Source organism: Rhinatrema bivittatum, chromosome 2 (assembly GCF_901001135.1).
Source record: "Rhinatrema bivittatum chromosome 2, aRhiBiv1.1, whole genome shotgun sequence".
NCBI lineage: Eukaryota > Metazoa > Chordata > Amphibia > Gymnophiona > Rhinatrematidae > Rhinatrema > Rhinatrema bivittatum.
This window is the reverse complement of record NC_042616.1, coordinates 543810415-543837315: the sequence shown is the minus strand read 5'-3', so window position 1 is coordinate 543837315 and position 26901 is coordinate 543810415. Positions and strand designations below refer to the sequence as shown.

The 26901-nt window shown below is 43.8% G+C and overlaps 1 protein-coding gene across 3 annotated transcripts in view; it reads left to right on the top strand.

Moving 5' to 3' along the window:
- Positions 1–26901, top strand: part of ZNF407 (zinc finger protein 407) — a 1322856-nt gene that overhangs the window by 84492 nt on the left and 1211463 nt on the right. The window lies entirely within an intron of this gene.

Below are 26901 nucleotides of genomic sequence, written 5' to 3'. Positions count from 1 at the left end.
CTCCCGCTATGTCTTGGGACCTCAACGTGGTGTTAGCCCAGCTGATGAAAGCTTCTTTGAGTCACTGCTCACCTGTGACCTGAAGTACCTGACCTGGAAAGTCATAGTTTTGGTGGTGGTCACTTCAGCGCACAGGGTCAACGAGCACCAGGCCTTAGTGACTTATCCATCTTATACTAAGTTTTCTCATGACAGGGTGGTCTTGCATATGCACCATAATTTCCTGCCTAAGGTGGTGACGGACTTCCATCTTAACCAGTCAATTGTCCTGCCAATATTCTTTCCCAGGCCCCATTCACATCACGGCAAACAAGCACTGCACAGTTTGGACTACAAGTGAGCCTTAGCCTTCTATCTGGAGCAGATAGAAGCTCATAGACAGTCCACCCAACTTTTTATTCTTTTGACAAGAATTGGTTGGATGTTGCCATTGCCAAACAGACATTATCCAAAACATCTCCTTTTGTTATGCCCAGGCAGGACTGCATCTTGGCGGTCATGTCAAGACTCATTCTCTTAGAGCCATTGGCAGCGTTGGTGGCAAACTTGCGAGCAGTTCCTGTGGAGGAGATCTGCAAGGCTGCAAGGTGCAGTTCTCTCCGTGCATTCACATCTCATTACTGTCTGGATAGGTATGGCTGATGTGATAGTAGGTTCAGCCAGTCTGTCCTCCAGTCCTGTTTGATGTGTGGAACCCAACTCTCCTGCCTATGACCCATTGTTTGGGTTAATGCATCCTCTCCCTCTGTTACCAACAGCACCAGTGTTGTTTGTGCCTATTGGCACCTGGTTAGATGTCTCTTGGTCCTCTTTTGTGTTGTGGAGTAGCCTATAGATAGGGATTCACCCATGTGTGAGCACCACCATCCTGTATGTCCTCTGAGAAAGCAGAGTTGCTTACCTGTAACATGTGTTCTCCGAGGGCTGCAGGATATTAGTCCTCATGTAACCTGCCTGCCACCCCACGGAATTGGGTTCTCCAATTTTTTGTTTTAATTATAAATCTTTGTTACAAGACTGGAGAGGAACCCCATGTAGAAGCATGGTATAGGGCATGCTGGGCATGTTCAGTGTGCCTAGTCAGATTTAGAAACTTTGACATAAAGTAGCAAGGACCTGCTATCCAGATGATGTATTGTCCTCTCGCACTGAGGACAAGTCTCCCAGGGCTACTGCCCAGGAGGAAAGGTTAGGCCAGCCATCATAGTTGGTGATTCGATTATTAGAAATGTAGAAAGCAGGGTGGCTGGTGGACATGAGGACCGCCTGGTAACTTGCCTGCCTGGTGCGAAGGTGGCAGACCTCACGCGTCACCTAGATAGGATTACGGACAGTGCTGGGGAGGAGCCGGCTGTTGTGGTACATGTGGGCACCAACGACATAGGAAAATGTGGGAGAGAGGTTCTGGAAGCCAAATTTAGGATTTTAGGTAGGAAGCTGAAATCCAGAACCTCCAGGGTGGCATTCTCTGAAATGCTTCCTGTTCCATGTGCAGGTCCCCAGAGGCAGCCAGAGCTCCAAAGTTTCAATGTGAGGATGAGACGATGGTGCAGGGAAGAGGGAATCAGCTTTGTAAGGAACTGGGATGGGCTCCACCTTAAGCAGAGTGGAACCAAGCTGCTGGCACTAACTTTCAAAAAGGAGATAGAGCAGCTTTTAAACTAGAACAAGGGGGAAAGCAGACAGTCACTCAGCAGTGCATGGTTCGGAGAAATGTATCCTTGAAGGATACTAATGAAACAGGAGAGTTAGGGCATCCCAACAGAGAGGTTCCATTAAAAGCAAACATAGTCCATATGCCTATATGTAAAAAATCACCAAATCTAATGATTTCCGAATTATCCCAAACAACTGAAAAGCAGGTTGTTAATACAAACAAAAAACACACTTTGAAATGTCTTTATGCCAATGCCAGAAGTCTAAGAAGTAAGATGGGAGAGTTAGTGTATAGCAGCAAATGATGAGATTGACATAATTGGCATCACAGAGACTTGGTGGAAGGAGGATAACCAATGGAACAGTGCTATATCAAGGTACAAATTATATCGCAATGATGGGGAGGATCAACTTGGTGGGGGTGTGGCACTTTATGTCCGGGAGGGTATAGAGTCCAACAGGTTAAAGATCATACAAGAGAGTAAATGCTCAGTAGAATCTATATGGGTAGAAATCCCATGTGTGTTGGGTAAGAGTATAGTGATAAGAGTATACTACCGTCCACCTGGACAAAATGGTCAGACAGATGATGAAATGCTAAGAGAAATCAGGGAAGCAAACCAATTTGGCAGTGCAATAATAATGGGAGATTTCAATTACCAAATTATTGACTGGGTAAATGTAACATCAGGACTTGCTAGAGACACAAAGTTCCTGGATGTAATAAATGATTGCTTCATGGAGCAATTGGTTTAGGAACCAACAAGAGAGGGAGCTATTTTAGATTTAATTCTTAGTAGAACGCAGGATTTGGTGAGAGAGGTTAACGGTGGTGGGGCCACTTGGCAACCGTGATCATAACATGATCAAATTTAAACTAATAACTGGAAGTAAATCTGCAGCTCTAACACTAAATTTTCAAAAGGGAAACTTTGATAAAATGAGGAAAATAGTTAGAAAAAAACTGAAAGGTGCAGCTGCAAAGGTTAAAAGTGTTCAACAGGCTTGGATATTGTTTAAAAATACAATCCTAGAGGTGCAGTCCATATGTATTCCTCGCATTAAGAAAGGTGGAAGGAAGGCAAAACGATTACTGTCATGATTAAAAGGTGAGGTGAAAGAGGCTATTTTAGCCAAAAAAAATCCTTCAAAAATTGGAAGAAGGATCCATCTGAAGAAAATAGGATAAAACATAAGCATTGTCAAGCTAAGTGTAAAACATTGATAAGACAGGCGAAGAGAGAATTTGAAATGAAGCTTGCCATAGAGGCAAAAACTCATAATAAAAGCTTTTTAAAATATATTCAAAGCAAGAAACATGTGAGGGAGTCGGTTGGACCATTAGATGACAGAGGGGTTAAAAGGGCTCTTAGGGAAGCTAAGGCCATTGCAGAAAGACTAAATTAATTCTTTGCCTCCGTGTTTACTAATGAGGATGTTGGGGAGATACCAGTTCCGGAGATGGTTTTCAGGGGTGATGAGTCAGACGAACTGAACGAAATCACTGTGAACCTGGAAGATGTAGTAGGCCAGATTGACAAACTAAAGAGTAGCAAATCACCTAGACCGGATAGTATGCATCCTAGGGTACTGAAGGAACTAAAAAATGAAATTTCTGATCTATTAGTTAAAATTTGTAACCTATCATTAAAATCATCCATTGTATCTGAAGACTGGAGGGTGGCCAATGTAACCCCAATATTTAAAAAAGGCTCCAGGGGCAATCCGGGTAACTAAAGACCAGTGAGCCTGACTTCAGTGCCTGGAAAAATAGTGGAAACTATTCTCAAGACCTCAACCTCCAAATTAAAAAAAAACAAAACCAAAACTAAAAACCTGGCTATTCCTACAGGCCTTCCCATCCCTTTCCAGCCATCCCAGCAACTAATTGCTAAGCATGAGTTCATATGATGATGTTTAATGCTCAATTGTGTTGTATCTTCCCCCTTTCCTTCAGTTCCTTTCCCCCTCTTTTCAACCTAAATTTTTGTATCTAGTACTTTGTATGCATTTGACTCCCAGCACCTACATCAAAATGTTTATCTCCTAGTACCTTTCATTACCTACACCCTGCTAATATTCATGCACCTGTTTACTCTTTTATACATTCTTATGTTATCCTTGTTCCTTGTAAAGGCTATGCCTAAATGACAGCTATTCTGTCTTAGTTCTAAGTTATATGTGAACCGATACGATGTGCAAACGGTTGTCGGTATACAAAAAATTCTAAATAAATAAATAAAATCGTAGAGCATATCGAAAGACATGATTTAATGGAACACAGTCAACATGGATTTACCCAAGGGAAGTCTTGCCTAACAAATCTGCTTCATTTTTTTGACGGGGTTAATAAACATGTGGGTAAAGGTGAACCGGTAGATGTAGTGTATTTGGATTTTCAGAAGGCGTTTGACAAAGTCCCTCATGAGAGGCTTCTACGAAAACTAAAAAGTCATGGGATAGGAGGCGATGTCCTTTTGTGGATTACAAACTGGTTAAAAGACAGGAAACAGAGAGTAGGATTAAATGGTCAATTTTCTCAGTGGAAAAGGGTAAACAGTGGAGTGCCTCAGGGATCTGTACTTGGACTGGTGCTTTTCTGGAAAGAAATACGACGAGTGAGGTTATCAAATTTGCGGATGATACAAAATTATTCAGAGTAGTTAAATCACAAGCAGACTGTGATACATTACAGGAGGACCTTGCAAGACTGGAAGATTGTGCATCCAAATGGCAGATGAAATTTAATGTGGACAAGTGCATATAGGGAAAAATAACCCTTGCTGTAGTTACATGATGTTAGGTTCCATATTAGGAGCTACCACCCAGGAAAAAGATCTAGGCATCATAGTGGATAATACTTTAAAATCCTCGGCTCAGTGTGCTGCAGCATTCAGAAAAGCAAACAGAATGTTAGGAATTATTAGGAAGGGAATGGTTAATAGAATGAAAATGTCATCATGCATCTATATCTCTCCATGGTGAGACCGCACCTTGAATACTGTGTACAATTCTGGTCGCCGCATCTCAAAAAAGATATAGTTGCAATGGAGAAGGTACAGAGAAGCTCAACCAAAATGATAAAGGGGATGGAACAGCTCCCCTATGAGGAAAGGCTGAAGAGGTTAGGTCTGTTCAACTTGGAGAAGAGACGGCTGAGGGGGGGATATGATAGAGGTCTTTAAGATCATGAGAGGTCTTGAACGAGTAGATGTGACTCGGTTATTTACACTTTCAAATAATAGAAGGACTAGGGGGCATTCCATGAAGTTAGCAAGTAGCACATTTAAGACTAATCAGAGAAAATTATTTTTCACTCAACGTACAAAAAAGCTCTGGAATTTGTTGCCAGAGGATGTGGTTAGTGCAGTTAGTGTAGCTGGGTTCAAAAAAGGTTTGTATAAGTTCTTGGAGGAGAAGTCCATTAATGGCTATTAATCAAGTTTACTTAGGGAATAGCCACTGCTATTAATTGCATCAGTAGCATGGGATCTTCTTAGTGTTTGGGTAATTGCCAGGTTCTTGTGGTCTGGTTTGGCCTCTGTTGGAAACAGAATGCTGGGCTTGATGGACCCTTGGTTTGACCAAGCATGGCAATTTCTTATGTTCTTATGTTTTATGTCTCGGGGCGCCATCTGATGATGTCACCCATGTGTGAGGGCTAACATCCTGTTGTCTTTGGAGAACATCTGTTACAGATAAGCTACTTTGCTTTACAATCAGATGTGCTGTTTGAACATGCTTTGCTTTTGGTCTTGGCTGTAGAAGCAGTCCTGTGCTTTTCTCCTGATATTTGCATATCAGTAGCCCGGACTGTAAAAGTCAGGGCACAGCATTGGCTATCATCTGAATCCATTCCCCCCCCCCCCCCCCCCCATTGAAGTGGAGAGTGATGTTGCAGTTGCACCAAAAGCATAAAGGCTACTCAGTTAATGGTAGTAATCCCCATTCATTCTGATTAAGGGAAGTAAGTGCCACTCTATGCAGGTTACCCCATGCACCCTTTTAATTTCCAACCTCTAAGTTGTGTTATGCAGCCTCCCAACCTCCAGAGGTACTTGCTTTCTCTTCTTTTTTTTCTGTTTTCTCTTTATTACATTTTTCATTACAAGAACAAAGTATTCACACTTTGTTTAGAAAAATTGAAGTGTGTTCAACAGTAAATAATCCATACTAAAAGAAAACAGTCTTATTACAGAAATGTATGCATGATTATCCCACACTTCTGTTATACTGGAGGTGGACCCTTAGCCTGGTGCAGGATTGGTACGGCCCTCTGGTTGGACCCAGAGAGCACCTGCCACCAGGAGGCGGAGCACAGGAGGAGACATAGACTAGCTGGAGCTTCGTCAATAGCAACCCGGGGTTTCCGCAGGTTGATCCCTTGGGTTCCCGGGCCGCCTAGTCTTAGGTGGGCCTCACAGGGTCTCCTAGAGAGGAAGCACAGGGGAGTGCCCACCATGAACAAGGGTGCGCGGTCAATGTCCAAGCAAGAATGTCCAGAGGTCGCAGGAGGCCAGAATAGAGTGTCTGAGTGGATAGTGAGTATCAAGGCCAGAGTATCAGTCCAGAATGGTCAGCCGAAGCAGGGGTCAGTACCTGTAGTCAGTCCGGGAGTAGTCAGGTCAGGCAAAGGTAAAGTTCCAGGCAGCAGTCAGACATGATCAGTGGACAGGCAGAGGTCGATTCTAGGCAGCAGTCAGACGAGGTCAGGAGCAAGCAAATGTCAGTACCGTGAGATGAGTCCGAAGGATAGTACCTGGAACAGGCAAACAAACTACACCGGAGTATATGACCCAACTGCCAAGACGAGGAACGGGAAGCAGGACCTCACCTTAAGTATCCGGCCTACATGACGTCATCGGGAGGCGCCCCTGCGGGTTTTCACGCCATTGGCCCTTTAAAGGGCTGCAGGTTGGCTGAGGACTCCGACAACGTGGAGCCCCAACGGGAGCTCCGTTGTGAGGCCTGCACGGGAGACTGCGAGCGGGGAAACAGGGGACGCCGTAAACCGGCTGCAGAGGGGGAAAGCCCAGAGCTTGTGGGTGGGAGAGCGAGGTGAGCAAGGCCGGCCGTGGAGTGGATGCAGCCGGGATGCGCAACAGTACCCCCCCTTCCAGGCCTCCCCTGGCTTTTCAGGGCGAGCCCGATGGAAATCCAACAGGAGGTCCTTGTCATAGATGTGGTGGGAGGGCTCCCACTAGTTTTCCTCCGGTCCGAAGCCCTCCCACGACAGGAGGTATTACCAATGGCCTTTACGGCGCCGGACATCTAATACCTTCTTTACTTGCAGGGTATTCTCTGGTTCAGCCTTATGTTGTGTAGGTGCAGGAGCCTTCGGTAAGGCCAGGACAGGACTAGCGGTTTTAAAAGGGACGCGTGAAACGTGTTGTGGATCCCCATGGAGGCGGGAGGCTGTAGTTGATATGTAACCGCTCCTATGCATCGGACGATCGGGAACGGTCCGATGAACCTGGGAGTCCGTCGTTGTGACGGAAGACGTAGCCTGATGTGTTTAGTACTCAGCCAGTCCTTTGGCCGGGCCGGACCAGGGGTGTGGTGCGACGATGATCGTCCGTGAAACGTTTGCCCCGCTCGGCCGCCTGGCTCAATCTTTCCTTGACTTGATTCCACAGTCATCATATTGTCTGTGCAGTAGACTTGGCTGCAGGCGAGGGTATGGAGAGCGGCACTGGTAGAGGCAGGCATGGCTGGCGGCCAAAACCACTGAGAAGGGTGAGACGTCAGTGGCAGAGGCGACATGGGTATTGTGGGATAACTCTGCTCATGTCAAGAGGTCGGCCCAGTTATCCTGCTGATCATTGACGTAGGATCTTAGGAATGTCTTCAGGGAACGGTTTGTCCTCTCAGCTTGGCCATTCGCTTGAGGGTGGTAGGCCGACGTCAGATTCAGGGTAATATCAAACTTTTTACAAAGCGACTTCCAGTACTTGGCAGCGAATTGCGGCCTACGATCGGAAACCATCTCTCTGGGTAACCCATGTAAACGGAATACATTGTTTAAGAAGAGTTTTGCCAGTTTAGGAGCTGAGGGGAGACTCTGTAGAGGAACAAAATGGGCCATTTTTGAAAAATGGTCGATAATTACCCAAATGACCGTGTTGCCCTTTGATGGGGGCAGATCAATGAAGTCAGTAGAGATGCTTGACCAGGGTTCGGTGGGAGCCGGAAGAGATTGGAGGAGTCCCCATGGATGGCCAGTCAGGAGTTTTTGCTGTGCACAGATGGGACGGGAGTCTTTAACCATGCTAGGCCACCAATAATGTCTTCTCAACATCTCGAGGGTCCGAGCTCGGCCAGGATGGTCGGCCAACCTTGAGTCGTGGGCCCAGCGGAGAATGCGCTCTTGAGACGGCATGGGACCACCATCTTCCCGGCTGGTACCATGTTGGTAATTGCAAGGGATATGCAAGCTGGGTTGATGATGTTTCTAGGAGTTTCGGGTGTATCTTCTGGCTCGAGGGAGCAAGCGAGAGCATCCGCTCGGGTGTTCTTTGCTGCTGGACGGTAGAGTTCAAAGTGGAAACGTTCGAAGAACAGCGTCCAGCGGGCCTGTCTAGGATTCAATAGCTGGGCTCCCTGTAAGTGTTCGAGGTTCTTGTGGTCTGTAAATATCGTGAACTTATGCTGTGCTCCTTCTAACCAGGGGCACCATTCCTGAATGTGCAGTTTCACAGCTAAGAGTTCACGGTCCCCAATCGTATAGTTTTGCTCTGTGGCAGAAAACGTGTGAGTAGAAAGAGCAGGGTACTAAGACCTCCTTGGAGAAATATTGGCTTAGGACCGCCCCTGCTCCAATGGTGGAGGCGTCAACTTAGATGATGAAGGGGCGGTTAGGGTCTGGATGACGTAGACATGGTCTGGTGCAGAAGGCCTCTTTCAAGGTATAGAAAGCAGATTGAGCCTTGGGGCTCCAAACTTGTAGGTTTCTACCTTTCCTAGTCATGGCTGTGAGTGGAGCAGCTAGTGTGGAGTAGTTAGTGATGAAGTTTCTGTAATAATTTGTAAATCTAAGGAATCTTTGTAAGGCGCGGAAGCCTACTGGCTGGGGCCAATCTCAAATACCTTGGAGTTTCTCAGGGTCCATGGTGAAGCCACGATTGGAGATGATGTAGTCCAGGAATGGAAGGGTGGGTCTGTTCGAAAATACACTTCTCTAATTACGCGTAGAAGTGATTGTTTCTGAGGCATTGGAGGACTGTTTGAACATGTGAGCAGTGGGACTTCAGGTCTTTGGAAAAGATCAGTATATAACCCCTAATTACCACTACAAATGAATATAGTAGGTCCCGGAAAATCTCATTAAACGCTGAAAGACCGCAGGGGCGTTACAAAGTCCGAAAGGCATTACTACATACTCGTAGTGGCCGTCCCTTGTATTGAAGGTGGTCTTCCAGATGTCCTCTAGCTGGATTCGTACAAGATTGTATGCCCCTTGGAGATCTAGCTTTGTAAAGATCTGTTCTCCTTGTAAGCGATCAAATAGTTCGCTAATGAGTGGCAGAGGGTAACGATCCTTGTGAGTCATGGCTTTTAGCCCACGGTAGTCTATACAAGGATGTAAACTGCCATCTTTTTTCTTCACGAAGAAGAATCCGGCTCCTGCCGGGGAATCGGAGGGTCTTATGAATCCTTTATTCAGATTGTCTTTAATGTACGCTGACATTGCTTGGGTTTCCGGAAGCAAGAGGGGGTAGGTTCTGCCTTTGGGAGATGTGGTGCCCGGTAGGAGCTCAATGGTACAATTGAATTCTTGGAGTGGAGGCAGAGTGTCAGCATTTTGTTTGGAGAACACATCTTTGAAGTCAGAATATGGAACAAGTAACCCGGAAAGGGTTGTAGAGTTCAGAACAGTACCGCTGGAGACACCTGTCGCATACAGCAGCTCTGGCACTGGGGTCCCCACTGAGTTAACTGCAGAGATTGCCAGTCGAAGTGGGGTGTGTGTACTTGGAGCCAAGGAAGTCCTAGGATTACCGGATGCGTGGAACTCTTCAAGACGAACAGAGAAATTTCCTCTTCATGGAGGGTTCCCACAGTGAGGCGGAAGGCCACGGTGTGATAAGTAATATGTCCGGGGAGGTGCTCTCCCTGAATTGATGTGATGCGGAGAGGTACTTCCAGAGGTTGAAGTGGGATCTGGAGTAGTGTGACGATATCATCCAGAATAAAATTGCTACTCTCCCCAATGTACACGAGTGTGGTAGTGGCAAAGGAGCGATTCCCTAAAGAGGGACACAGGGAGTAATAATTGGGGGCCAGTAACAGTAACACCCAAGCTCTGGACCCTCGCTGGGCTCAGGCTTTGCAGTTTCCCGGATGTACGGGGCAGGATTGCAGGAGATGTCCAGAACCACCACAATATAAGCAAAGGCCTTGTTTCTTACGTCTGAGGTGCTCTTCAGGACACAAGCGCCTGCGATTAATCTGCATCACTTCCTCTGGTGATGGAGGAGGTGCTGGTAAGGCCTTCACCTGGGGGCTCGTAGCATGGGCTGGGTGAAAGGCAGGAGGCTTGAGGACCTTTACCTCCTGGTGTCGCTGTCGTAGGCGATGGTCAATCTTGCCAAACAAGGAAATCAGGTCTTCAAGAGACGTGGGAATCTCACGAGCAGCCAATTCGTTCTTGAGGGCAAGAGACAGGCCCTCTAGATAGGTTGCCCATAGGCAGTCCTCTTGCCACCTCAGTTCTGTGGCTAATGTTCTGAATTCTACTGTGAATTCAGTGAGCAAATGCAAGCCTTGATGGAGGTGAAGAAGATGGTGACCCGTAATCGCCTGTCGGCCGGGATCCTCGAAGGTCCGCTTGAAAATGGAAATGAAGTGGGAGAGATGGCGGAGGATATCATCATAACGCTTCCAAAGTGGGGAAGCCCAAGCCATGGCTTTCCCTTCAAGGCGTGAGAGGATGAAGGTGATCTCGGTGGGTTCACTTGGAAACAGTGAAGGCTGTAGTGCGAATTGCATAAAACATTGGTTGATGAAGCCTCGGCAGAGGTGCGGATCCCCATTGAAATGGGGTAGAGCTGGGAGGGCCAATGATGCCCGCGGGGGAAGGGTTTGAGCCAGACCCACTGAATTGGCCTTAACAGAATCCTCTAGTTGAGACCATAGTCTCTCCACAGATTAAGCTAATGCTTCCATGGTTCGCTGTTCTCTGACATGAGCAGCTAGGCCAGGGATGGCCTGCAAGGTGGGACACTCCACAGAGTCCATGGCCTTGGCAACCTGCTGCACTGGAGGTGGACCCTTGGCCTGGTGCAGGATTGGTACGGCCCTCTGGTCGGACCCAGAGAGCGCCTGCCCCATCAGGAGGCGGAGCAAAGGAGAAGACAGTAGCTAGCTGGAGCTTCGCTAATAGCAACCCGGGGTTTCTGCAGGTTGAGCCCTTGAGTACCTGGGCCGCCTGGTCTTAGGTGGGCCTCGCATGTTCTCCTAGGGGGGGAAGCACAGGGGAGTGCCCACCACGAACAAGGGTGTGCGCGGTCAGTGTCCAAGCAAGAATGTCCAGAGATCGCAGGAGGCCAGAATAGAGTGTCCGAGTGGATAGCAAAGAGTATCAGTCCAGAACGATCAGCCGAAGCAGGGTCAGTACCTGTAGTCAGTCCGGGAGCAGTCAGGTCAGGCAAAGGTCAAGTTCCAGGCAGAGGTCGGTTCCAGGCGGCGATCACACGTGGTCAGTGGACAGGCAGAGGTCAGTTCCAGGCAGCAGTCAGACGAGGTCAGGAGCAAACAAAGGTCCGTACCGTGAGATCAGTCCGGAGGGTACTACCAGGAATGGAGAGATGAAGGAACAGGAGACGCTGGAACAGGCAAACAAACTACACCGGAGTGTATGACCCGATTGCCAAGGCGAGGAATAGGAAGCAGGACCTCGCCTTAAGTATCCGTCCTACGTGACATCCTTGGGAGGTGCTCCTGCGGGTTTTCCCGCCGTTGGCCCTTTAAAGGGCTGCTGGTCGGCCGCACGCGCGCCTAGGGCCAGAGCAGAGGACGCAGTCGACGCGGAGCCCTGACGGGAGCTCTGCTCTGAGGCCTGCACGGGAGACTGCGAGTGGGGGAGCTGGGGACACTGCGAACTGGCTGTGGAGGGGGAGAGCCCAGAGCTCGTGGACGGGAGAGTGAGGTGAGCAGGAGCGGACGCGGCTGGGACGTGCAACAACTTCCAAACATCGCAGAGGAAATGGGGGGGGGGGGGGGAGGGAGGAATAAGGAAAAAGGAGAAAACATCCACCATATTAAACAAAAAAAAAGAAAATACAGCTACCTGAAGGTCTCCCAGAGTTATATCTTAATTAGATCCACTTCCACTTATATTAATAACAGGTTCTTGCCTTCTGGCTATCAAGAAATCTCTTAATTGAACAACATCAAAGAATATATATGTGTTACCCGACAACTTCACAATACACTTGCAAGGATACTTTAATAAGAAACTTGCCCCCAAAGTAACTACTTCAGGTTTCATCTCCAGGAAAGCCTTACAGCGTATTTGGGTTGCCCTGGCTAAATCAGGATAGATTCTTATCAGTCCACCCCCACCCCTCTCCCCCAAGAAATGTGTATTCAAGTATTTAAAATAAGAATACATTACTATAGTCAAGTCCTGTTCCGTGTAAAAAGTCACAAGCAGTGTTGCTCTGCTTATGAGTTCTACCTGAGATTCTTCTAAATATTGAGTTAGGTTAGATAGGTTTTCCGTCGGATTAAATCTCGATGAACTTTGCTTCTGAGACTGGAATATTACCCTCTTAACTGCTGGGACTCTTTCCAGAGGGATTTTTAAAATCTCGCCTAGATACTTTTTTAATGTAATCACAGTAAGTTCATCTTTTAATTTAGGGAAATTTAACATCTGCAGGTTAAGGTGATGAATAGAGTTCTCCAAGAATTCCATTCTCCTAACTGAAGCCAATTGCTCATGTGTAATCACCGTGGTTGTATTTTTTTTAGATTTTTCACCTCCTCCAACTTTTGAGTAGCCGTAAATTGTTCCAACAAAATACGTTGATGGTATTGGGCCACCATATCCAGTTTTAAGGAAACACCTTGTAATCGTTGAGACTGTTCTTGAAAGTTAGTGGAAAGTCCTGCCATTAAATCCCAAAGGGATTCTAGTGTTACAACTGCTGGTTTTACAATCCCCACAGGGCTCTGGCTCGCCCTTCCAGCACCAGATCGGTTCCGCTTACCGCCACCGGTGAGCCTTCCCTGGCAACACCACTTCTCTCTCCGGGGGATTCCAAACTCTGGGGTTGAAGTCCAGGCCTTCTCAAGATCCATACTGTTGACTCCGCCCGCCTGGAGATAATCGGCTGGAATCCCTCCTGTTCCTCCAGCGTCTACGGTAACACTTGAGGGGGGAAGCTGAAAGCAGTTGCAGTGGGTCTGGGGGGCTCAAAGTTATTTCCCTTGGTGAGAACAGAGCTCCTCTCTCCGTTCCACCAGCAGGGGTTACCGCCCCCAAAGTTGCTGCGGGAACCGTGAACTCCCGGATAAGGCACTGATCCATAGGGGGGGTTAGGTTCGGGCGGGAATACCCTAACCTACCCTTTTCTCTTATGCGGCATAGTATAAAGTCTTCAGGAAAAAAATCAAAGAACAGCGCCGCATGACTGGGATAAGCTTCCCTTCAGGCAGCCATATTGGATCCGCCCCCTCTCTTTCATCGTTTGCTTTCTCTTCTGACTGTTCCCCCCCCCCCCCCCACTCTTGCTGTTTCTGCCACCACAAACCCATACTTGATCTTCCCATCACTGAATCACAAACACATACACAAACACATACAAACAGACATGTTTTTACTCTCTTCTCTCGTTGCCCCCCATAATATTCTTTATTTCTCTGTCTCCCCCCACACTCAAATCTTGATCTCACCTCCCATACACAATCTCTTGCTCCCTTCTCCGTACCTTCATTTTCATCCTTAGGCAGAGTGTCTCTCTCTCGCTATCCTCCCTCTGTCCCCGAATCCCTTTTACTCACTTTTATACATTTGTTCTTTCCTGTTCATCCCTTCAGAAGCGAAAGAAAAAGTGTTTTTCACTTATCACTTTTCACTGCTGATTGATTATAGCCAGCGGAATCGGTCAGTCAGAGGCAGGGAATCAGAGCAGCAGCAAATTCAGAACTTCCTCCCTGCTTCTGCCTCCATCGTAGTCCCTGCCATGTTTTCAGCCAGTGCTAAAGATGTGAGGTTTAGAGCCTGGCGATCCTAGCTTTGGGATGCCTTAGTCTCCCTAAGCCTCTTATACCGAATGCTTATGAATGAACCTTATTCCTAAGCCAAGGTATGTTAGGAATGATTTCAGTTTCTAAAACATATAGCTAATGCTCTTCTTAATACTTGCATTTTGCTAGAGACCCACCTTCTGAAGTTCATAGGACATGACATGTATAAGTAACATGTCAAAGTTCACTTGGAAGTTCTTTTTAATCATGCCAGTGCTGCTCAAGACAATTGGGACTGTTTCTATATCTTTCTACCACATTTTTCTTGGTTTCTGATTGCATCCCTAAATACTGGAGGATCTTCTCCATATGATTAACAGAATAGTCGCTTTGTACTGACACTTCTATCAGTGATACCATTCTTATATGTTTTCCTTTAGCATAATGGCTGGTTTTCTAGCATCAGGCTTTTTATCGGTTGGAATGGTGATCACAACTTCGTTGTTCTCTACAATTCTAATAGAATTGTAGTCCCAATGTGTATTTCTGGTACAGCGATGTTATAATGTTACAGTTTCCAGTTAATAATCCGTGCCTCCTTGTACCTTTCTGTATATACGCCTTCTGCTGTTAGCACCTCATATCCAGTAATGAAATGTCTAACAGTTTTCAGTCCTGTTTTACAGAATCTGCATTGTCTGGTTTACAATTTTTTTTCTATGCTGGCTGTGAACCATCTTGTCTGTGATTATCAATCTCTTAATTTTAGGTTCAAATTCATTTCTTAACCACACTCCTGGGTCAGGATTTGATCTACGTAAGGTTTCTCAGTTCTTTATATTTCCCACTGTATTTGTACATTTGCCTTTTGGTTCTTTCTTGCTCATTGGTCTGATTCTTTAAAGAGTTTTTTCTCCTGTTTTGCAAATTCTGTTGCTTTTTTTTCCCTCATATGGGTGGATTCTCACTCGTTCCTTCTATTTGTTGGTATGTTTGTCCAGATTTAAGAATGGAGATGATGGCTTCTTAATTTCATATTTCAGCCCTTTTGGAGTATTTGAGTCTGCTTTTAAGTATTCCTGGAGATCTGCAATGGTAGCTCTGTATGTGTAAACTGTTTCTAAAGACCCATGCCTTTAGTTTTGGGGTGGTATAATTTGGCATGCCTGGTGGGCATGGAGGAGTTTTCTTGTTATTACATTCAATTTTCAAGATCTTTATGGGGCCAATCTAAGATTCCAAAGCTATATGAGAGTATGGAGATTGCAAGCTGATTGTATTTCATTCGATGTTAACACACTTTTCAGTATCAGTTTGTTCACTACTCTGAGTTATTCTACTGTATGGCCAATACAGTAGCTATAAAGTTTCAAGTTGTCTACAAACAGTAGATGAGATATCTGTAGGTTATTAGTATTTCTAGGATTGAGGTTAAATCCAAAGGCGAAGGAGATGAGAGTACTTATCATGGACTACAGGTTGGACTCACAGCAGCTGGCAATCAGGACCATAACACCAGATTGTGACCGGTAGGCAGGAGCGTGCTCAGACAGGCAGGGTCAAGGCAGGTGGAGTTTAGGGCACATAGAGTTCTTCAACAATCAAGAGGCAAGCCACAGGTGGGGGCAGGCAGAGTTCAAATAATGTCAAAAGGCAAGCAAAGGTCAGGGCAGGGAGCAGACAAGGTAGAGTCTGAGATCAGTCCAGGTCACAGGTGAAAGACAGCAAGAAGGAGAGAAACGCACAGGAACACACATATTGCTCAGAGGATTGAACTTCCTTTTATAGGAGAGTAGAGATGATGTTGTCAGGATGCACCCACTCTTGACTATTGAGTTGGTGAGGGCCCTAGTCAGAGCCTCAGAATACATTAGATGATCAGGACATTGGGGACCATGCTGGACTCAGGACCTTGAGGTATAGGTTGCTGACTGCTGTGAAGAACCTTGTGGTCAGCAGTATGTTACAGTACTCAGTGGATTAAATACTAGACAAGAGTGGTGACAGGAAATCTCCCTAAAATGTTCCTTGGTGGATTTTTATGTTAGGAATGACAAATTGTTCATTGTCATAATTCAGATGGGATGTAGTTTTCCAAATTTCCAAGGTGAACTTGATGTACTTGATCAATCCAAATGTACAATCATTTTGTACATTTCAAGGCTATTTACTATTCAAGAATCTAGGCTACTCTCAAAAGCTTTATTACAGTCAATCCATGCTGTTTTGAGGTTTTCACCATTTTTATGTCTGGCCATGTTGCTTTATTCATTATCAACTGATCTTTGGTTCCATATGCTCCTCTTTTGTTGGCCTTCTGTTCTGTTGCCATAATGTTGTTAAAGTCTATGTGATCATATGTTCTGTCTTCATGTATTGCAGTGAACAGCTTGTAGATTAAGTAGGCAGATTATTGATCAGTAATTTTTGGGGAGATTAGTTGGGTCTCTGTTTGAAAGGAAACATTTTTTTCCTGTTAGCCATTGTGATGTTAGTTCTGGTTGTCTGATAAATTTCAAGAAACATTTTTTTTTTAATTTTGAAATGCTTAAAAATCTTAAACTATAAAAAAAAAAAAAAATCTTTTTGACATTTTATAATAAACACAGAGAACAGTGAAAAAATAGAATATGTAAACCATAACAGTAAACAACAAGATAGTCATTAAACCAGTAGTCTTTATGGCACAAAATGAGCATATTGTAAGATGGGAGACTGCAATTTGATTAAAAAAAAAATCCAAAAAACCCATAGTGCAATGACGCTCTGCAGCTACTTTTTCATATTTGAAAAATAAAGAATCTGTATTCCACCAGGCAAGAACACTTTAAGACAGTGTTGTCCCAGTGTAAAAGTATCAATTGCAAAGCAACCAAAAGTAGAAAATCTAACAGTTTTCTATTTGGCTTAGGTAAATGTGCAGACAAACATTGTGACTTTGAATAATCGAGAAGGATAGAGCCTCTTGAATGTTCAGCACATCGCATATCCACTCTCACACCACTGACCAATAGGAGCAGAGGTTTGGACAGAAAAATAACATATGTGAGAAGGTACCCTTATTTAATTGACATGTCCAACATAAATATGAGGTAACGCCTTTCAACTTCCCTACTTTCATTGGCGTCCAGCTGTCCCTATGAGCAATGAAGAACATAGACTGTATAAGAACATATATAAGAACATAAGAAATGCCATACTGGGTCAGACTAAGGGTCCATCAAGCCCAGTATCCTGTTTCCAACAGTGGCCAATCCAAGCCACAAGTACCCAAACATTAGATAGATCTCAAGCTACTGTTGCTTATTAATTACCGTAATAGTTTATGGATTTATCCTCGAGGAACTTATCCAAATCTTTTTTTAAACCCAGTTACTCCAACTTCTATAACCACATCCTCTGGCAATGAATTCCAGAGCTTAACTATGTGCTGAGTGAAAAAGCATTTTCTTTGATTTGCTTTAAATGAGCTACTTGCTAACTTCATGGAGTGCCCCCAGATCCTTCTATTATCTGAGAGAGTAAATAACCGATTTACATTAACTTGTTCAAGTCCTTTCATGATTTTGTAGCCTTCTTTCATATACCCACTTAGTCGTCTCTTCTCCAAACTGAACAGCTCTAACTTCTTTAGCCTTTCCTCATAGGTCAGCTGTTCCATGCCCCTTATCATTTTGGTCGCCCTTCTCTGCACTTTCTCCAGTGCACCTATATCCTTTTGGAAATGTGGTGACCTGAATTGCACACAGTAGTCAAGGTTCAGTCTCACCATGGAGCGATAGATACCGAAGCATTATGACATCCTCTGTTTTATTTTTCATTCCCTTCCTAATAATTCCTAACATTCTGTTTGCTTTTTTGATCACCACAGCACACTGGGCCAACGATTTCAATGTATTATCCACAATGACGCCTAGATCTCTTTCCTGGGTGGTAACTTCTAAGATAGAACCTAACATTGTGTAAATACAGCAAGGGTTATTTTTGCTTATATGCATCACTTTGCACTTGTCCGCGTTAAATTTCATCTGCCATTTGAAAGCCCAGTCTTCCAGTCTCGCAAGGTCCTCCTTAATTACTCACAATCCACTTGAGATTTAACTACGCTGCATAATTTTGTGTCATCTGCAAATTTGATCACCTCACTCAACATACCCCTTTCCAAATCTCCGGTCTAAGTACAGATCCCTGAAGCACTCCACTGTTTACCTTTTTCCACTGTGAAAACCGACCATTTAATCCTACTCTCTGTTTTCTGTCTTTTAACCAACTTGCAATCCACAATGGGACATCTCCTCCTATCCCATGACTTTTTAGTTTTCTTAGAAGCCTCTTAGGTGGGACTTTGTTGAACACCTTCTGAAAATCCAAATTTACTGGTTCACCTTTGTCTCCCTTGGGTAAATCCATGTTCGCTGTGGCCCATCAAACCATGTCTATCTAAATGTTTTGTGATTTTATTCTTTATAACAGTTTCAACAATTTTTCCTGGCACTGAAGTCAGGATCATCGGTCTATAGTTTCCCAGATCACCTCTGGATCCCTTTTTAAATATAGGGGTTACATTGGCCATCTTCCAATCTTCAGGTACATTGGATGATTTTAATGATAGGTTACACATTTTTACTAATAGTTTTGACATTTCATTTTTTAGTTCTTTCAGAACCCTGGGGTGTATACCATCCGGTTCAGGTGATTCACTACTCTTCATTTTGTCAGTCAGGCCTACCACATCTTCCAGGTTCACTGTGATTTGGTTCATTTGATCTGAATCATCACCCATGAAAATCTTCTCCAGAATGGGTATCTCTACAACATTCTCTTCAGTAAACCCTGAAGTAATGAAATTGTTTAATCTTTCTGCGATGGCCTTATCTTCTCTAAGTGCCCCTTTAACCCCTTGATCATCCAATGGTCCAACTGACTCCCTTGTAGGCTTTCTGCTTTGGATATATTTTAAAATTTTTATTATGAGTTTTTGCCTCTGGCCAACTTCTTTTCAAATTTTCTCTTAGCCTGTCTTATCAATGTCGTACATTTAATTTGCCAATGCTTATGCGTTATTCTATTTTCTTCTGAAGGATCCTTCATCTAATTTTTGAATGAAGATCTTTTGGCTAAAATAGCCTCTTTCACCTCACCTTTTAGCCATGCCGGTAATTGTTTTGCCTTCCTTCCATCTTTCTTAATGCATGGAATACATCTGGTCTATGCTTCTAGGATATTTTTTTTTTAACAATGTCCATGCCTGTTGCACACTTTTTACCTTTGTAGTTGCACCTCTCAGTTTTTTTCTATTTTTCTCATTTTATCAAAGTTTCCCTTTTGAAAGTTTAGTGCTAGAGCCATGGACTTACATACTGTCCCCCTTCTAGTCATTAATTCATTTTTTATCATATTATAACTATTGCCAAGTGGCCCCACCACCATTACCTCTCTCACCAAATCCTGCACTCCACTGCGAATTAGATGTAAAATTGTTCCCTCTCTCATCTGTATCAGAACCAATAGTTTTATAAAATTGTCTTTTATTCCACCCAGGAACTTTATCTCTCTAGCATGCCCTGATGTTTCACTTACCAAGTTAATATTGGGGTAATTGAAATCTCACTAAAGGGACGTCATGTAATTATATTTTTTCTTAATGTGCTATTGCTGTTATTTATAGAGCCGTCATAACACCTGCAGGCATACCAGCATATTTTGCTTGAAGGTTTTGCCACTTCAGGTCATGTTTAATCATTGGCCCCAGTCCTTTATTCTTCAACGTATTTTTTAATTTTTGTTTTTGTAAAATTCTGTATTGGGGTGAATATATTCCTTAAAAATGATGAAGCAGTGCGAAACGCGCGTCGGACTGGGCTTTAAATGTCCTTGACAATTTGAGTCATTTTTAAGGAATTTATTCACCCCGATACAGAATTTTACAAAAACAAAAAATTAAAAAATACGTTGAAGAATAAAGGACTGGGGCCAATGATTAAACGTGACCTGAAGTGGCAAAACCTTCAAGCAAAATATGCTGGTATGCCTGCAGGTGTTATGACGGCTCTATAAATAACATCAATAGCACATTAAGAAAAAATATAAGAAAAATATAATTACATGACGTCCCTTTAGTGAGATTTGTATTCGTTGTGTTTGATCATAACTGTTTATAGTGTGTGGTAATTGAAATCTCCCATTATTACTGTACTACTAGTTCGGTTAGCTTCCCTAATGTCTCCTAGCATTTCACTGTCCGTCTCACCATTTTGGCCAGGTGGATGTTAGTAAACTATCATTGTTCTCTTCCCCAACACAAAAGGGATTTCTAACCATATATACCTCAGAGTCAGTCAGTTTTTATACCTCAGAGTCAGTTATGCTGCTCGCCACTAGAACAATATCTCTAGCTTTCTGTTCTTTATGCAGTCGATCTCTTCCAGTTATCCCCATGTTAATCCCCCATGTTAAACCATGTTAATTGATCCAAGTTTGCTCATCCTTGTTTTAACGTAATGCATTCTTTTGCACAGGTTTCTTGTTATAATATAAACCGAAGTGATTTGTAACTTGTTACAAGAATATCGGTATATAAGAGTCCTAAATAAATAAATAAATAAACATAGATTCGATTGTACATTTAGTATCATGCAGGATCTTTATCCTGTTGGACTCTATGCCATCGTGGTCATAAAACGCCATCCCACCTTGCAAGATGCAGGGATTTATCCCAAAAAATTTCCCATTGCTGCTGAGTTAATGACATCCTGAGTTCCTTTTCCCATACCGTCTCAGTACCCAGACAGTGCTTACTGGAGAAGGATCACATTAGTTTGTAAAAACTTGCTGCTTGTTTACTGGAAGCCCAGCCAGACTCACATATGGTGGCCACCTTCATCTCTTTACATAGATTCTGGATTCGTATTCCACTAGCCCTAAGGCAGTGCTTGAGACACATCCAGTTAAATAAGTGGGAATTAATCCAAATTCTGCTTGAAGAACCAGAAGAGATTTCAACTCGCCAGCACTGAGAAGCTAGCCGAGATACCAAATCCCTTTATTTTACCAATGGACCCAATTCATGACTTTATTATCAATATGAAAAATGGGATTAAACCATATGAAGATACGTTCTGAGGCAGACCAAGATAAAATATAGTACTGGCAGAGTTATGAAAGGCTTTGGCAAGGACACACCTGACAACAAGAACGTGGAAAAAGGGCTTATCAAGGACCTCAGGGAGGTTGAATTTTTGGTGGCAGTCACTTCAGCTCACAGGGTCAGTGAGATGCCAACTTATACAAGGTTTTTTCATGATAGGGAGGTTCTGCACATCCATCTTAAATGTTTGCTTAAGATGGTGGTCTAATTCCATCTTAACCAGCCTGTCATCCTTCCAACATTTTTTCCCAGGCCCCATGTCCACCAAAGTGAAAAAGAATTGCACAGTTCAGACTATAACAGAAAACTGGTTGCCTACCTGGAGTGGGCTGAATCCAATAGAAAATCCATCGAGATTTTTGTGTCTTTTGACACTAGTAAACTGGGGATTACCATTGCCAAACAGATTTTATCCAGTTCACTACCATATTGCATTTTTTTTTTTGTTATACCTAGGTGAACCTGAATTTGGTGGGCCATGTCAAGGCTCACTGTGTCCAGGCTCTAGCAGTGTCATTGGCCCGCCTACGATCTGCCCCATGGATGAGATCTCCAAAATTGCGATGTGGAATTCTCTCCACACTTTCACCTCTTGTTAATGTTTGGACAGGGATAGCTGATGTAGGTTTGGCCAGTCTATCCTCTGTAGTTTGTTTGAGATATATGTTTTGTAAACTGCCCAGAAACGATGGTTGGTAATGGGTGGATTATAAATTGTTGTAAATAAAATCAATAAATAAACCCAATTCCACGCTCTCCTAGGGCTGCTTGTTTTTGTTCCAGGCTGCCCCTCATAGTGTTGTGCTTACCCCACCAGGAATGCGGAGTTAGTAATCTGTTACGCTCTCCTTCTTCAAGGGGGAGGAGCTAGCAATCTGTTACGCTCGCCTCCTCCAGAGGGGAGGAGTTAACAATCTGCTGTCGCTCACTCTGCCAGGGGGGCGGAGTTGGCATGCTGTTCTGCTGTACTCCTGAAAGGGGAAGGAGTAGCGATATGACATGACCTGCTCCTCCAGAGGGGAGGAGTTAGCTATCTGTAGATCTGTTAGCGAACTGCTGTTAGATGCTCCTGTAAGGAAAGGAAGTAGCAAGCTGTTACCATATATATATATATATATATATATATATATATATATATATATATATATATATATATATATATATATATATATATATATATATATATATATATATATATATATATATATATATATATATATATATGCTGCTGGCCAGTCTCAGAGAAAGAGGAGTAGCTGTCTATATAATACTTCCGTGAGCGGAGTCAGTGGTCTGTAGTGGTTGGCTCCCACAAGGTGACAGTAGTGAAAGGAATGACCACTTGGAGGAAATGGTGAATTCCTGGGCCGATGGCAGATGACAGCACCTCCAGGAGGAGATCCTGAGAGGAACCACTGGCTAGGCTAGAATATGATTTAAACACAATAGTTCTTTATTAGATTGGAAACTGGACTACCAGGGGTGGCAGTAGTGAGTCGCTGTGTCCGGCAAGGCTGAGGTCCTTCTGATACTGGAATATAATCTCTGTGTCGCTGAGCTGTAGAGAGAGACTAGAAGTAGTGAGTAGTCAGGGTATACTAGATACAAGATGGTACACTCACAATAGTAGATGTCTGCAATGGTCTCTATTCCACAGAGTCTTCAGTACATTCAGGAACAGGAGCCGTAGGCGAGCACTGGTTCCCACAAACAGTCTGTAATAAGAACTCACAATTGCTGTATAAGAAATGGCTTCTACACTAGAAGAGAGTCTGTATAAGATTCTAGGAACATGAGCCCTCGTGGAGTGAGTACTGGTTCCTATCAGTAATCTTTGCCAATGTAACTCTTGATCTCTGTACCTGCGATAACCTCTTGGATGGAAGGGAGTATTCAGAACAATAGGAATGTAGGCCCTCGTGAAGCGAGTACAGATTCCTATGTAATAGAACTCACTGTGTTCACATCCGCGATCGCTTCCAGGAAATGAGGAGTCTTCCGAGTGTTCTGGCAATCTGAAATCAAGAAGAGAGAGCAGAGCCCCTGTGGAGCGGGTACTCCTGGTAAGTTTGAAAAGGCCGAGCAGTGGGGACGGGTTCCCCAGCTGACTCGGATCGTTGTTGCAAGTATCGTGGACTGCCGAAGCAAGTCCCGTTGGAGTTCCTTGCTAACTCGTTAGAGGTTAGCAAACAAAGACCTTTTGAAGTGCAAATGGATGACGTCATTATGGGGGGACTCCCCCGAGGTTTGTGCCCTTGCTGGTACAAAGTCTGGAGCGCGCGCCCTTACGTCATCAAGAACATGGCGGATCCGTAGCGTCAGGCCAGCCCGGGGGAACCGGGACCAAGAGATGGAGAGAAGCCGTGGCCGCATCTGTCCGTCAGAGCCAAAGGTAGAGAGGGTGGAGCGAGGGGTGAGAAGAGGCACGAAAGCAACACATAGGTTAGATAAATGGAAAAATGACTTGTTGCCAACAAAAATATTTTGTGGTGCCCATTGGTGCTTGTTTTCCCCCCTTTTTTTCATTCGGGGCAGTCTGTAGCTAGGGATTCCCCACTTGTGAGGGCTGCTGTCCTGCTTGTTCTTAGAAAAAGCAAATTTGCTTACATATAACAGGTATACTCTGAGGACAGCAGAATGTCAGTTCTCATGAAACCCGTCCGCCTACCCTTGGAAATGGTTTCAGTTGCATATGCCAAGGTACAAGACTAAAGGGGCCCCCTCTGTGGTCATGTGGTATGTTGGCATGTTCGGCATGCTCAGTGAGGCAGTCAAAGTTCTAGAAACTTTGACATAAAAGTTCTGGGTCAGGCTCCATCAGATGATGTCATCTACTTGTGAGGACTGACACCCTGTTGTCCTCTGAGAAGGCACCTGTTGCAGATCAGCAACTCTGCTTTACCAGAGATTTCAATATACATAATGTGGTGCCACCCATTTGCAAATTATGGTTTCTAATTTTGACATGCAATTATTATTCTGCATGGATTAATTCCTTGAAAATTAAATGCATACATATGTATGCTTATGTATTTTTTATTTCTTGCAGTTGACATTCTATTAGAAATTATAGGATCTGTTGTGAGATGGAAAGTGCTGCTAACAGTGTTTTTGAAATTAGGTCTAAGTCTCCAGGTCTGGAAGCAGTTACTTGTTGAGTTAAGGCCATTGCACAGAATCTGTTCAATGTTCTTTAAAGCTTTATTTGCAGTCCTAAGGGTAATATCGTAATAGTTAAGTGATTACTAGAAATGTATTTGCCTTGCCTGTGTGCCTCAACTAAACTGTAAGCTCCTTGGAGGAGAGACTCCCTATTATGTGTATCTGTAGCACGGTAGAAATGTTATGAGGTAGCAATAATTTTGTCAGTGGATATGGAAATGGTTGAAAGCAAGTCAGAGGTGTAGATATCAAAAAAGAGCAACACACGGACTGATTGCTGAGATACACCATACTTCAGTATGCGCTTGCTAGACTTGTTTTTACTTATGCAGAATAAAGCTACGATTAAAGAATGAGTTTTTTGTAAGAAGCATACCAAAGGCTTATTTTTGGCAACACTTCATGATATTCTATGCTAATATTTTTATTTTGCCTCCCCTGCTGAATAGGGCCCAAAACAGCTAGCTAACATTATAAATGTAATATTTACATAGCATAAAAGTAAATAGTTTATATCTTACAAGTCTATTCCTAATTACCATCTCCTACGATGCCATCCTGGCCTCTTGGGAAGACAGTATATAAATAATAAATGAAATGAAATATATCATTGTTTGTGTTTGCTGTTCCCTGCATTGGGTGAATGTTTTAAACTGGGAAGGCAGTGTACAGATTTATTAAATATAATATAATATACTGCTGATTTGTCAATAAAAAGAACCTTGCATTATTTGCCCTTCCTGGAAAGCAATCTCTATATCCATTGTGAGAGGTAATGCCTGACCAATGGTTGAACATCCAAGCTGGAATCCAACCTGTTCTTCAGGAAGGTCAGGGTCTTTCTTTATAGATATTGAATGGGAGAAGGTAATTTAGGAAAAAGTTCCTTAATGTTTACCAACTGGAGAAGACATATTAACATCTTTTCATGAAGTATTTAGTACTGCTGACAAAGATTTAACTTTTTTTGCATTTATGTGGAGATGGCACTAGACATTCACTTCTGAAATATCAGTAGTCAATGCTTCACTGAGCTTCTAATGATACTAGTCATTAAAACAATACACATATGTGGTGTTAGAATAGCTTTGATGGTAGAGGCCATGCTGGCATATAATTATGTATGAAGGAGAAAGTTAATGGAAATTGGGTCTTGTACAGAACCTTGCAGGACACTGGAAGCAATGATTAAAACAACAAATTTGCAATTTAATTATCATACATCCCATTCAGTCATTTTTTGGCTATGAATACCCACATCTCAAAGGGGTTCTACGTGATGACACATGAAACTGGTGACTTATTGATTGTTTTGGGCCTTTCTAATATATAAAGATCCTCTATTCATAGGGTATGCATGGTTGGAAACTGAATTGGACTCTTAGGAATAAGATACAAAAGTACTTGTTGGCCCACAGGTAGAATGTTTTGAAATGGGGATTGAAAAATTGAGACTTGCTAGTCATCTATCCTGGAGCTGTTTGATCTCCTGCAGACCATCCTTAGTAGTTTCTGCTACATAGCAACATAAAAACTGACATCAGAAAGAGATTGCAAGGCCCATTGACACATCCATTTTCTGTATCCATTGCAATACTCTGATCTCTGAATTTCCCCTCAATTTCTGACTATGGATCCTCTGTGCCTGTTCCATTACATTCTGATTTTTTTTTTTAACTGTTTTTGCTACCACTTTCTTCACTAGGAAATGGTTCCATGCATATGCCTTCTTTTGTATTAAGAAATAGTTCTTTTTTTCACCTGACTGTACCCTACTTGTGTCTCATATAGTTTTCCCGTCGATAGCAGGGCTGAATTAGCCATGCTGTCATGGGATCTGTCAATCAGGTCCGGGAGGCAGAGCTTTACAAAGCAGAGATTTCGATTTTAGCGCTCTGCGGCTGCGCGTGTGTTCCCGTGCAGGAAAGTAACAGATTCTCTTCAGTCTGTTTTTTCCGTGAGCGGTATCGCACGAGGGGCTGACTTCTCCTCAGCATTTCTTATTTTATTGAAATGTCAAAAAAGCCGGGGTTTAAACCCTGTGCCTGTGGCAAAGTAATGTCGGTCACGGATGGCCATGACCGATGTTATCGATGCCTGGGACAGAGCATAATTTACAAAATTGTGATTTTTGTGCTCGAATGTCCCCAAGAGCCCAAAAACAACGGGCCTACAAAATGTTTGAACTTTTCACGTTTTCCGAGCCATCAGAGGCTTATTCTTCACCGGGTCCCTCGTTGACGGCGGCTCCGTCACAGAAAAGAGCGTCGTCGTGGGATCCTTAATCCTCCAGGCTTGTAGGTAAGGACTTACCGAGCCGACATAGGCCTTCAGATCCAAGAGGACTAAAAGAGCCTCGGCGATCAGCACAGGAAACAACGGCACCTAAATCTGCGGCGCCGACAACTTATGCGCCTGAAGTATCTTCTGTGCCCAAATCATCATCGGCGCACAAGACACCGGCGCGCACAATGCAGGAAGCGTATGCGCACACGGCGCCGGAACCATCTGAGCGCACAGCGTCTGACTTCTGCGCACTAATCGGTATATGCGCACAACTTACAAAAAACATCGCACGTGGCGCCGAAGGCATTGGTGCATTCGACAACACACAGATCGACGCACAGTGGACTACAAAAGTCCAAACAAATACATCATTCAATACCACATGGGGTAAATCGAAGACATCAATCTCCACATGTACCTCATTCCACCTCTTCAGACTCTAATTCTACAGAGGTGAA